At 50.0% G+C, this 13,615-nt stretch overlaps 1 long non-coding RNA gene across 1 annotated transcript; it reads left to right on the forward strand.

Annotated features, from left to right (window-relative positions):
* Nucleotides 1–6,276: 6,276 nt before the first annotated feature.
* Nucleotides 6,277–8,078, forward strand: LOC139434464 (uncharacterized). The gene is made up of 3 exons (XR_011643813.1): nt 6,277–6,311; nt 7,487–7,639; nt 8,018–8,078. It is a non-coding gene; the product is annotated as an uncharacterized lncRNA (long non-coding RNA).
* The last annotated feature ends 5,537 nt before the right edge of the window (nt 8,079–13,615 follow it).

Below are 13,615 nucleotides of genomic sequence, written 5' to 3' on the forward strand. Positions count from 1 at the left end.
CCCAGTATATTATCCACACAGGAAATATCTGAGGTTCGCATTTCAGGGGATCTGTTACGAATACAGAGTACTTCCCTTCGGCTTGTCTCTCAGTCCAAGAGTGTTTGTACGATGTACGGAAGCCGCGATAGCCCCGTTAAGACAACAGGGTATTCGCCTGGCAACCTACCTGGACGACTGGCTGCTTCTCGCACAGTCGGAGCAGGAGGCTGTTACACAGACAAGTGTCCTCGTAAAGCACCTGCTCAACCTGGGTTTCATAATAAACACAGAGAAGAGCATGCTGTGCCCAGCACAGACTGCACTCTTCCTGGGTTTACACCTGAACTCGGTGCCCTTTACAGCCCGCCTGTCAGCGGAAAGAGTGAAAGCTTTCAGAGCTTGTCTCGCTCAATTCCAGCTGCGCAAACATGTTCTCTTCAGAACATGCCTGCGGTTAATGGGGCTCATGGCGTCAGCCATCCTGGTCGTACGACTAGGACGCTTACACATGCGGGAGTTTCAGCGCTGGGTAGCCGCCTTAAAACTAAACCCCGCGCGTCATGACGCGCGGAGAGTAATGGTTACTGTGAAATGCGTAACGGCACTGCGCCACTGGCTGCACCCGACTTTTCTAGTACGGGGCGTGCCTATGGGTGCTGTCCTTTCACGGAAGGTGGTCACCACGGACGCATGTCTGACAGGTTGGGGAGGTATTTATGAAGGCCGTCCGGTGAGGGGTCTCTGGAGCAGAGACCTCCAGCGGGCGCACATAAATTATCTGGAGCTTTTAGTGGTGTTCCTCACCCTAAAACGCTTTCTGCCTTTTCTCAGAGGACATCATGTCCTCGTGAGGACAGACAATACGACTACAATATCATATATAAACCGCCAAGGGGGTTTGCGTTCTCTCCAGTTACACATGCTGGCACGCAAACTGATCTTATGGAGCAGCGGGCGTCTCCTCTCTCTGAGAGCGACGCACGTACCGGGTATGTTGAACCTCGGGGCTGACCTACTGTCCAGAGGTGCACCACTTTATGCAGACTGGACTCTACATCCAAGGATTGTGAGTCAGCTGTGGGTGCGTTATGGTAGAGCCACGGTGGACCTGTTCGCATTAAAAGAAAATGCTCAATGTCAGCTGTTCTTTTCGATGCGCGACTTAAACGCACCGTTAGGCGTGGACGCACTCGCACACGTTTGGCCTTCGGGCCTTCTGTACGCGTTCCCACCCCTGGCTCTGATTCCCCAAACTCTGGCCAGAGTGAGGGAACAACGCCACACACTTATCCTGATAGCTCCGCACTGGCCCGCTATGTACTGGCTGGCGGAGATGTATCAGCTGCTGTGCGGGCAGCCATGGCAGCTCCCGCTACGCAGGGACATACTGTCCCAGGCGGGGGGGGCTTTCACCCACACCCAGAGCGCTTGGCCTTATGGGCCTGGCCCGTAAGTGGTACAACCTGAATACAGTGAGACTCCCTCATAGGGTGATAAACACTATTCAGAGTGCGAGAGATTCCTACACCAGGTCTCTCTAATATAGTGCTGTTACTGGTCCTGGCTTCCGCCAGGTGAGCCAGTAATGTTTTCATGCACTATCTGTACATATTTTATCACACACTCGGTTCACCCCAGGGCAAACGAGAGTGTTGTTGAAGCCCAACCCTGTCCTTATACCCAAGGTGGTTGGGTCATGTACCCCAATGGACATTGAGGCATTTCCTCCGCCGCTGGGTCCCTCCGGGGAACAGCAGCCGGTTTTGCTGTGTCCAGTTCATGCTTACGCACCTGTATGGACAGATCAGGGGTGCTTGTCATAATGGCCAACTCCTGGTGTCCTGGGCTAACCCTTATAAGGGCAAGCCTGTTACTAAGCAACGGCTCTCCCACTGTTTTGTGGAAGCAATTGCTTTGGGGCCCATACGAGTCAGAGTTCGCAGGCACCCTCGGGTCCGCGAGCTCTTTCGACTCAGGGTCTGGCTGCATCCTGGGCTCTGACTCAAGCAGTGCTGAGCACCTGGTTGAGTCAGAGCTCTACCTGTTAAGTTCTGGTTGGTTTGGTGATTTTAGAGATAAGCTCGTCTGGCAATACGGGAGCTACAATTTCCCATAGTGAGACATCGAACGGAGTGTTATGAATGAGAACTATAGGTTACTTACGTAACCCCAGTTCTCAGAGTAACATGAAGTGAGATGTCTCACCAGACGGCTCTCCTTGCTATGGTGAAGCGAGAAGAGGTGCTTATTTTGAATGACGCATGCGTCGTGGCGCAGGCTACTTATAGGGGGTGATTTCCCCTGACGTTGACGTCAAAGATCACCAGCCAATCAGGATTGGCGTAATGAGATTGATGCTTCTGTTTGCTCCGCGATGAGGCGCATCCCATAGTGAGACATCTCACTTCATGTTACTCTTAGACCTGGGGTTACGTAAGTAACCTATAGTTTTCTCACATGCTCTGGCAGCTAGCGCGTGCACGAGAGAGGGGAGGCACTTGAGCGTGCTTGAGAGGGGCGGGACTGCAGGCACGGCTGCAGTGCAGGGAGTGGAAGCAGAGCGCTGAACACACACGGCTCTTATTAAAGGTCACATGTCATGGTCCTTTCTACTGATCATAATACCATTGTTGAGGGATATTACAATAGAAAAATACTGTGCAATTTTCCAAACTCACATTGTTTCGCATAAAGCATCTCTGTAAACTACGTGTATTCACTCTCTCCACTAAACGGCTCGTTGGAGCTCTTGCCCCCCTCCCTGTGAGCCCAGTGTGCTCCGATTGACCAATCCACAGACTTCCTCACACACACACGCAGCTCAGCTGATGTCTCCTCCGGGCTGCTGCTGATAACAGACAGTTGCGATCGCGGCAAAATTCTCTCTGCAGACCCATTCTCACAGCGTTTATCAACCTTTTTCTTCTCAATATCAAGCCACACTTATTGTTTTTACTTCGGCTGAGACTTTGTGTGTGCTCGGGGTGATTCACAACGTCCGATTGTTTCACGTTGTGAATCGCGCTGAGCTCCGTGGAGGTGTGATTTCCTTGTCACTGTTAGCCCGGAGTTCATATCTAATTAAATAATGAATTACAAATTACTGACATTATTTAAGTTTCATTGCATTACTATCAAATGTAAGCTTATTCTACTTGCTGACTACCAAATGTAAGCATATAATACTTACATGTGTTAGTTAAGCAATGTGTCAATAATTTTAAGTTAAGTAACTTCACATTATGAAGTTTTAGTCATGTTTGCAATGCATTATGGGAAAGAGAAGGATCTGGATGTGCCGCAGCCACGTTTCCAGCTCGCAATTTTTCAGTCGGACGCAACCCCACTTTGAACGCCGGACTTGCACCCTTTCACCGCGCTGTCTACGCTTCCAAAGGAAGGACGCTGCACGGCTGCCTTATCTACTGAATCTGGTGAGTGATTTAGCTAACACGGCTTGGTTGAATTCTCGTACCTTTGGGTGTAACACAGCCACAGGAAGTATCAACTGGCGGGAACACGGTGTGGGCTTCTCTCGCATTGTTTAAAGAGCCTGTGACAGCATCCCAACAACTGTTGTGCAATGAAATATTGGGCTACTAGTAATCTCGAACCGTCAGTTTAAAAAAGAAAAAGCGATACCGTTCCGTTAAATATCAATAATTTCGAACATCGCGGGAAAATTCCTTCGACTCATTTTAAAGTTTTGGGGGAAGCCGGAAGTGACGTCAATGCGGGAACGCTTCGAGAGCCAAACACGGACAAAGTGTGTTGCGTAGAAATGGTGAATTACTGAGATTAGGCACGTTAATAACGTTTTAATGAAGTTGACTACAGTATATTCATATTTGTCAGTGCTTTCATGTCAATTCGGTGACATAAACATAAATGATCGTGGTGAAGATGATGATTACATTAGGATTAAAAATCGGGAGTGAGAGCTGCTGAATTTCCTCCCGTCGGATGTGATATAAAAACAAATCGATTATTTTTGTGGTTGTAAACTCAAGTGGATGAAACTACATTTATTAGTGCTTTCATGTAAATTCGGCGAACATATGATACATTAAATGATGAGTGAGGATGATGATTAAAAATCGTTTGTTTGAGCCGGTCTGCATTTCCTGATGAGAAAACAAACCGATGCTTTTTGTAGTTGTAGTACACCAACAACATGGATTAAACGTGTGTTTTTTTTACCACAATGTTGGGGAAATTAATGGATAAAATGCACGCATTATTATTATTATTCCCACTCCGATCGGGACACTAGGTCCACCGTTTCCCCGCAGCGAGGCTCCCCCCGTTGACAATTTACGTGGGCTGGGTGCAGTGGCGGACTGGCCATCGGGACGAATCCCGATGGGCCGGTACCGAAGTGGGCCGGTTGGATAAGTAACTAGCACATCCCCCATAGGCGGCGCGTGAGGCTCAGGTTTGAGAAGGCTAAATAACTTATTTTACCTGACGCTGCCCGCCTCCGGCGTCTATAGAAAAGAGATCAACTCAGTGTGCGGAGTTTAAATCTCTCAAGTCATATTACAGGATAAAGAAAATACAGTTTAAACTGCCGTATGCAGAGAAGACGCCGACGTGTCGCACTTATCATTCATATTACATCATCAATCAGATCATCGATCATATAATATCATAATATATCATATATTTCCTTATCTGAGTCAGCTTCTCCAGCCTCATCTGGCCGTGCAACACTCACAGTGTCACAGACTGTATGCAGAAGTATTATTTAACACATTATGTTGACGAAACACTCGAGACAAATGTAATTAAAGTCAGATCCACTCGTGTCTTAGACGTGAACGCGCTCTCAGCTGGAGAGAGAAACCCTGGCTTGATTTACCGAGTTGATAACCAGCGTCGTAGGACCGCTTAGCGAGATCTCGTTTGTTAGTTTGTTGTTGTTAGTTTGTTTGTTACTCAAACATATCCCGGGTCTGTTGAACTGGCTTCGTAGTACAGGGCACAGGTGGCTAGCAGCGCTAATGTCAAAGACACAGACATTATACATTATATTTGTATTTTACCAGGATGCAGTGACACAAATATTTACATATTTACATTTACTCTCTACAGCACCCGCCGCCCCTGACATCCCCCACTCCCCCCGTTGACAATTTACTAGCGGTACCGAAGTGGGCCGGTCGAGAGTCCCGGGATGATTTTTAGTCCCATTCCACCACTGGCTACATGACCATATGATCGCCCATATTGACGCACCTCATTCCTAAACTTCTAACAGATACAACATAAACCGATCCTTCAGCCTCATATGAGCTCTCAGACACGTTCAACATTAACCTGTCATCGCTGTCTGAGCTTGCTGCTGTGCGCGCCGTCGTGCGTTTACATCTGACTGTATATATATAAAGGTTTACATGCAGATGCTGGGATCCTGGACGGTGCAGCTGGAGCGCTGTGCCCGCAATGACGTCACCCATCATTTGGCGGGACTTGAAGAATCCGTGAGAAGATCCAGAAAATAGTCAACATTGAAGGGCAGATTAATGGTTATCAAAGTACAAATATCCAAAATCAGTTCAGTAACGGTTTTCAAGGGGACAATATGTACTCAAATTGATGGGTTTGGATGATGGGGGAAAACCGTGTCACAGGCTCTTTAAGTACTTGTTAGAGGAAAATAAAATGTTAACAGACTTTGACAGTTACAAGTAAATTCGAATAATGCTGCCGTTTATTTTCTGAATTAAAGTTCCATTCGTTGGTGCGCCGTGGAACGGACTTTTTATTTTGGCGGAAGCATTACGATCATTTTTAAGTCAATTAAATCATTTTAAAATGGATATTATGAATAATTTGTTTGTTTTTTTAGTATGTAGCCGTGTAATAAGCGGTATAATGTGCTGCTAGGTGGTCATTAGGGGGGGGGGGAGGGAATCCCCGCAGTTTGATCATGGAGCCCGCGGAGGGATTTAGATCTTAATAGCGACCGCATTAAGTTTTCATTTGACTTACATCACTTAACTGCAGCACTTCTACGCTACTGCAGTCAGGCAATGTGTGTTTCCCTCGCTTTTGTTAACTTTTACTGAGCGATAGTAGGCTACGAGGTGCAGATCGTTTTAAACAGATAGTGCTGTACTTTTTTCACTTGTTCGTGTTCACTGAAAGATGTAGATTTTTGTTCACCCAGTTGCTGTTTTTGTCACCTTTCTTTTAGTCGTGTGAGTCGGACACCACCCCACATTGAACGCCGGACGCTAGAACCCTGCCACCACAGGCTGTCTCAGGCTTCCATCATAGGGAGAGGAGGGTGGCGCTTGGACGGATGCTTTGTGCTACTACATCAGGTGAGACGCCATTTAGCTAACATTAGCGACCACATTACGTTATCAGATGTTGTTGATTAACGTCCCTTAAAGGTGGGGTATGTAATTTATTTCAGAAACAGGTATTGTTATATTCCATGGAATGCTCTTAACATCCCGATAGCAATGCATATATGAAATGCTTTGACAATACATACATACAAAATGTTCATCTGTGGAAGCCGTAGCACTGTAAAAAGCACGACCAATCATTTTAGCCGGCCCGGCTAAAATAGCTGGATGGCCTACCTGCCTGTCAGCCTGAGAGGGGTCTGCCTGTCCGCCTGAGAGGGGTCTGCCTGCAGGCTCCACTCTCAGGACACCTCCACTCTCAGGGAGGTGATGAGTCCGCTCACCATGCACTTTGGGTCGGCCTTGGGCAGGCCTTTTGAACCCCCCATCCTGGTTCTCGTATTTTTCGCTCAAACCATGGAGGAATGTAACGGGAGTTAACAGTGGACTCTGCCCGCCTCACGAGTGCCTATTTTCGGACACTTTTTGTCACTTTTCCCCGGTTTTTATTAATTTTTCTTTTTTTGGCTATTTCACCCGGTTCCTTCTAACGGGGACATAGCCCGGTCTCGGGTGTCCCCCCACGGCCTGTGTCCAGCCGTTTCCCCCCCCCCCCCCCCCCATATATTAACCGATTTTGACAATTCTTGTTGCATTTTTGTCCTCTCTTCTCACTGATCGAATGGCAAACGCGACCCACCATCGGAGGGCCTCCACCGGCCTAAGTGCCGGTGTCCTGGCGGTCGGTTCCTCCAAACTGCGGGTTCGACTCTGATGGCCGGGAGGGTGTGCTGCGTGTCTCTTCCTGGGCCGGCCGATATGAAGCGTGACCAAGACGCATCGTCTGACTCGGGGGTCCCACCACGGGTCCCGCAGCGGGGTGGAGGTTCCAGGCTGAAACCTCCCCAGGTTTGTTTGTCCTTTTGTGTTCTAAATGTAATGTTCATAAAATGTAGTTATATCCTCATACCTACTTAAATATCTGATTTTATTAAGATATTACTGTGAGAAGTGCACAGAGGCATCTTGAAAAATCAGATGGTGAAGCAAGCAAAAGCTGTCTAAATAAAAAATGCACTTATTTGTTTCACCAAGGATGATTTTATTTGACAGTTTTACATGGTTTGTTCTCTTTTGTGTTTCAGGTTTATTGCGAGTTCAACAGAGTGGTGGGGAAAAATCTCAAGGACAACTTCTTCGATGCACTTGACCGTTTCTCTCCGAGCCTGATGGACCTCTTTAGGAAGAAGAAGGGTGTCACTGGCCAATTTCTGTCTGAGCTTTTAAGTCAGACAAAGGTGGGTTTACTTAACATCTGTCTACCCAATCTCTTTCCTCTCTCCTTGTTCCTCTTCTGTCCCTTTGACTTCCTTCTCATCTCTTCTTTTCTCTCATTTGCTGCTCTTGTCCTGTCAATTTAATTGCATCTCTTCATGTGTCATTGTTTCCTCTTTTCCCTTGTTCATGTTGCTTTGCTCTCTTGTTTTGTTTCCTATTCTATTCTTTGGTCAAGAAGAAGTTATGTTCTCTCCCTTTTCTATTCTCTCCCATCATGTCATCTCCTTTTGTCCTCTCCTTTATTTTCAACTATATTTGAAATAAAGTAATTGTGTAGAGTTTGTAGAATGTATTTGATGAATGTATGACCATTCTTTGTTATCTCCACTATATTCCAGACCACTGAGCCAACAGACATCAGATGCCTTTGTGTTCGGGGACTGCCAATCACCTTGGGGGATGAGATGAGCCTTCTGCCTTCTTCAAGACCTGCACCGTAAGTTACTTTAACCCTTGTGTTATGTTCACATTTTGAACCCTTTGGTAATGTTCGGGTCAAACTGACCCGGGACATTATTCAGGGTTTAAATAAAATACGGAACTAAATGTAATTTAACAAATTCCTTATATATATATATATATATATTGTCTAACTAATTCACCAACAATATAAATGAAATATGATTCGGTTTTTTAAATACTCTTTGCTATATAAAATTTAACAATGTAAGTGTCCATACAAATGTATTTTATGTAAGAAAAAATACACTCTAAGAAAAACTAGGTTTACATGTTAATTCTTTTCTAGGAAAAATGCAAATGAAACATTTTTTCATTAATGTTATTTTTGATAATCTTTGTCTTATGATAATCAAAGCCTTCGAGGAAATATAGCAATTGAAACACAAGAATCACACATCCAAATGGATTTGGCTTCGAAATATATAGATGATGAAACATCCATATAAATGACGGAACAGATATAAACACAAAGCAAATCCAAACAATTAACAGTCACTGTTCGTAAATCCAAAAAATACATATATTTTGGCCATTTTGCTGGTAGATAATTTTAGTTCTGCTCTATACACTGTAATTCTGTCACGGGTGAGTGAAGGAAGCAGGACCCAAATGCAGATAACTTTTGAGAAACCCTTTATTCCAAGGATAAAGGATAAATGACAAATACAGAACAGAACACTCTCCGGTGAACTCCGTCACCAACAAACAATGACCCAACACTGAACACAGAAAGAGACAAGACTAAATACAAGAAGGGGTAATCATGACAACGAGAAACAGCCGGGCAGGGGAGGAGAAACACAAGGACAACAGGTGAACACAATCGGGTAATCAGGGAGGGAAACAGACAGAAAGCAGACAGGCAGGAAACGGGGGTGAACACTTAACACAATAAGACAGGAAACCCAAAGACAAGAAAAACACCAACACAGACAAAACTACAAACGTGACCTAACATGTGAATTGTGACAGAACCCCCCCCTCAAGGGACGGATTCCAGACGTCCCTAAAAAAAACAAAACAAAAAAGTCCAAAACCCCAAGCAGGGTGGGCGGAGGGGGTCCGGAGGACGGGTCTTGGGCTGACAGCCCAGGAACACAGCGGAGGACCAGGAAGGGGTCACGGGCGGACGGCCCGAGGGGCAAGGTACAGTCCAAAAATGGGGATTCAGGCGGACTGCCCGGGGACAAGGCAGAGAACCAGGAAGGGGTCTCGGGCGGACGGCCCGGGGTCAAAACAGAGTCCAAGGTGGGGACCATGGAGGACCGAAGGCAGCGGTAGGAAGAGTCAGGGACCCGGGTCCGAGGGCGAAGGCAACGGCAGGAAGAGTCAGGGGGTCGGGCCCGAGGGCGAAGACCGCGGCTCTCAGGGGGCCGGGCACGAGGGCGAAGACCGCGGCTCTCAGGGGGCCGGGCTCGAGGGCGAAGACCGCGGCTCTCAGGGGGCCGGGCTCGAGGGCGAAGACCGCGGCTCTCAGGGGGCCGGGCTCGAGGGCGAAGACCGCGGCTCTCAGGGGGCCGGGCTTGAGGGCGAAGACCGCGGCTCTCAGGGGGCCGGGCTCTCAGGGGGCCGGGCTCGAGGGCGAAGACCGCGGCTCTCAGGGGGCCGGGCTCGAGCCGGTGTCGACCGGACAGGATCAGGAGGCCGGGCAGGAAAGCGCTGATGGGCCAGTTCCGGAGATCGGGCAGGACCCGGTGTCGGCCGGACAGAAACCGGAGCCGGTCGGACAGGCTTCGGCAGGATCCCCCACGGAAAAGGACCAGGAGTTGGCAGGAACCCCGGCGAGACCGGTGATGGACATGGGGCTGGCAGGGCCCCCGGTAGAACCTCCAACGGCACGGGATATAGGGTTGGCAGGACCCCCGGCAGGGGAGTAGACGGCGGGACCTCCAACGACACAGGACACAGGGTTGGCAGGACCCCCGGCAGGGGAGTATTCTGCGGGACCTCCAACGGCACAGGACACAGGGTTGGCAGGACCCCCGGCAGGGGAGTAGACGGCGGGACCTCCAACGGCACAGGACACAGAGCTGGCAGGACCCCCGGCAGGGGAGTAGACGGCGGGACCTCCAACGGGACAGGACACAGGGTTGGCAGGACCCCCGGCAGGGGAGTAGACGGCGGGACCTCCAACGGCACAGGACACAGAGCTGGCAGGACCCCCGGCAGGGGAGTAGACGGCGGGACCTCCAACGGGACAGGAGAAAGGGTTGGCAGGACCCCCGGCAGAAGAGTATTCTGCGGGACCTCCAACGGGACAGGAGAAAGGGTTGGCAGGACCCCCGGCAGGGGAGTAGACGGCGGGACCTCCAACGACACAGGGTTGGCAGGACCCCCGGCAGGGGAGTAGACGGCGGGACCTCCAACGGCACAGGACACAGGGTTGGCAGGACCCCCGGCAGGGGAGTAGACGGCGGGACCTCCAACGACACAGGACACAGGGTTGGCAGGACCCCCGGCAGGGGAGTAGACGGCGGGACCTCCAACGGCACAGGACACAGAGCTGGCAGGACCCCCGGCAGGGGAGTAGACGGCGGGACCTCCAACGGGACAGGAGAAAGGGTTGGCAGGACGCCCGGCAGAAGAGTATTCTGCGGGACCTCCAACGGGACAGGAGAAAGGGTTTGCAGGACCCCTGGCAGGGGAGTAGACGGCGGGACCTCCAACGACACAGGACACAGGGTTGGCAGGACCCCCGGCAGGGGAGTAGACGGCGGGACCTCCAACGACACTTGCGTAGGGGCTTGAATAGGGAATGGAGAGGGAACTCAAGCGGAGACTTGAGAGGGGACTCGAGAGGAGACTGGAGAGGGGACTCCAGAGGGGACTAGAGAAGGGAACACGAGAGGGGATTTGAGAGGGGAACTAAAGAGGGGACTCGAGGAGGGACCAGAGGAGAGGGAACTCGAGAGGGAACTCGAGAGGGGACTCGAGGGGGAACTGGAGAGGGGACTGGAGAGGGGACTCGAGATGGAAACAGAGAGGGAACTCGAGAAGGGACTACAGAGGGGACTAGAGGAGTAACTAGGGAAGGGAACTCGAGAGGGGAACTAGAGAGGGGACCCGAGGAGGGACTAGAGGGCCTAAAGGAGGGAACTCGAGAGGGGACTCGAGGGGGAACTGGAGAGGGAACTTGAGATGGAAACAGAGAGGGGACTCGAACAGAGACTAAAGAGGGGACTAGAGGAGAGACTAGAGGAGGGTCTAGATGAGTAACTAGAGAAGGGAACTCGAGAGGGAAACTAGAGAGGGGACTCGAGGAGGGACTAAAGGAAGGAACTCGAGAGGGAACTGGAGATGGAAACAGAGAGGGGACTCGAGAAGGGACTACAGAGGGGACTAGAGGAGAAATTAGAGGAGGGACTAGAGGAGTAACTAAAGAGGGGAACTAGAGAGGGGACTCGAGGAGGAACTAGAGGAGGGCCTAAAGGAGGGAACTCGAGAGGGGACTCGAGGGGGAACTGGAGAGGGAACTTGAGATGGAAACAGAGAGGGGACTCGAACAGAGACTAAAGAGGGAACTAGAGGAGTAACTAGAGAAGGGAACTCGAGAGGGGACTCGAGGAGGGACTAGAGGAGGGCCTAAAGGAGGGACTAAAGGAGGGAACTCGAGAGGGGACTCGAGGGGGAACTGGAGAGGGAACTTGAGATGGAAACAGAGAGGGGACTCGAACAGAGACTAAAGAGGGGACTAGAGGAGAGACTAGAGGAGGGACTAGAAGAGTAACTAGAGAAGGGAACTCGAGAGGGAAACTAGAGAGGGGACTCGAGGAGGAACCAGAGGAGGGAACCCGAGATGGGACCGTGGCAGCCGGGACCAGATCCGGGTCTGGAACCAAGGCAGCTGGGTTCGGGACCATGGCTGCTGGGACCAGAACTGGGGCCGAAACCCTGGCTGCAGGGACCGGAATAGCAGCCAGAAACATGGCTGCTGAAGCCAGAATCCTGTCTATAAGCTCCAGCTTCGACGCCGGAAACACGGCCGTATAGGGCGCTCCCGGATCCGGGACCATAGCCGCTGGGGCCGGCCCTGGAGCCGGAAACATGGCTGTATGATCCAGCTCTGGAGCCCGGATCATGACTGTGTGGGGCGGACTCGGAGCCGGAAACATGGCTGCGGGAGCCTGCACTGGGGCAGGAACCATGGCTGCTGGGGCCGAAACCGTGGCTGCTGGGGCCGGAACCGTGGCTGCTGGGGCCAGGACTGAGGCTGGAACCATGGCTGCTGGCGCCTGTACTGGGACCATGGCTGCTGGGGCCCGGGCTCCTTGTCTGGCCTTGCGACGACTCCTCTTAGCAGCCGCCTGAATGCTCCGTGGGCCTCCATAAGCCTGACGAGTTCCAGCATAAGACTCATGAATAGGAGCAGGAACTGGGGAAGAAGCAGAGGTTGACTCCAGACGGAACACTCCGAGACGTCTGTAGTCAGCAGGCTGGAACTCACACCTCCAGAGGAAGTCCAACATCCAGTCAGGTAAGAATTCCACCAAGTCGGGCTTCTCCATCGCCAACCGGTGCGCCTCTACCAGGGCGGCCTCCTTCAGCCGAACACTGGACGCTTCCTTCCACCAATCGTGGCAACATTCCAAAGGAAAAGAAAACTGTTGCAGCTCCACCTCAAAAGGGTCATCTGCTGGGTCCATTTCTGGTTGGGTCATTCTGTCACGGGTGAGTGAAGGAAGCAGGACCCAAATGCAGATAACTTTTGAGAAACCCTTTATTCCAAGGATAAAGGATAAATGACAAATACAGAACAGAACACTCTCCGGTGAACTCCGTCACCAACAAACAATGACCCAACACTGAACACAGAAAGAGACAAGACTAAATACAAGAAGGGGTAATCATGACAACGAGAAACAGCCGGGCAGGGGAGGAGAAACACAAGGACAACAGGTGAACACAATCGGGTAATCAGGGAGGGAAACAGACAGAAAGCAGACAGGCAGGAAACGGGGGTGAACACTTAACACAATAAGACAGGAAACCCAAAGACAAGAAAAACACCAACACAGACAAAACTACAAACGTGACATAGCATGTGAATTGTGACAAATTCTGAGGTTATGTGTCTGTTTAGTCCTTCCTCCGGCGTGCAGTTAGAGAAAATGTTTATAATGTTCTGGAATAGTTTTGTGCACACACTACAAAGGGTAAAGATCAAGGGAGTGTCTGTGTGTGTCCTTCATAATAAATAAGCCTAACACCTAATGTGTTGCAGGTGAATAATGAAGATTGTCTGCATCAAATGTTCACAAATTCATGGCAGCCAAGCTACATACAAAACCATATTTGGTGCACAATTTGCAACTAGTACTTGAAATGTACAGATCCACGTAAGGCCAATTTAAGGCCCAGATTGTCCTTTTATTTATTACTTTTGATTTGTATGTTGTATGATGCTTTTCATTATAAACAGTGGAAGCTACTTTTTGGTCGACGATGTAGAATTATATGTCAATCTCTTTATTTCT

Source organism: Pseudochaenichthys georgianus, chromosome 1 (assembly GCF_902827115.2).
Source record: "Pseudochaenichthys georgianus chromosome 1, fPseGeo1.2, whole genome shotgun sequence".
Classification (NCBI taxonomy): Eukaryota; Metazoa; Chordata; class Actinopteri; order Perciformes; family Channichthyidae; genus Pseudochaenichthys; species Pseudochaenichthys georgianus.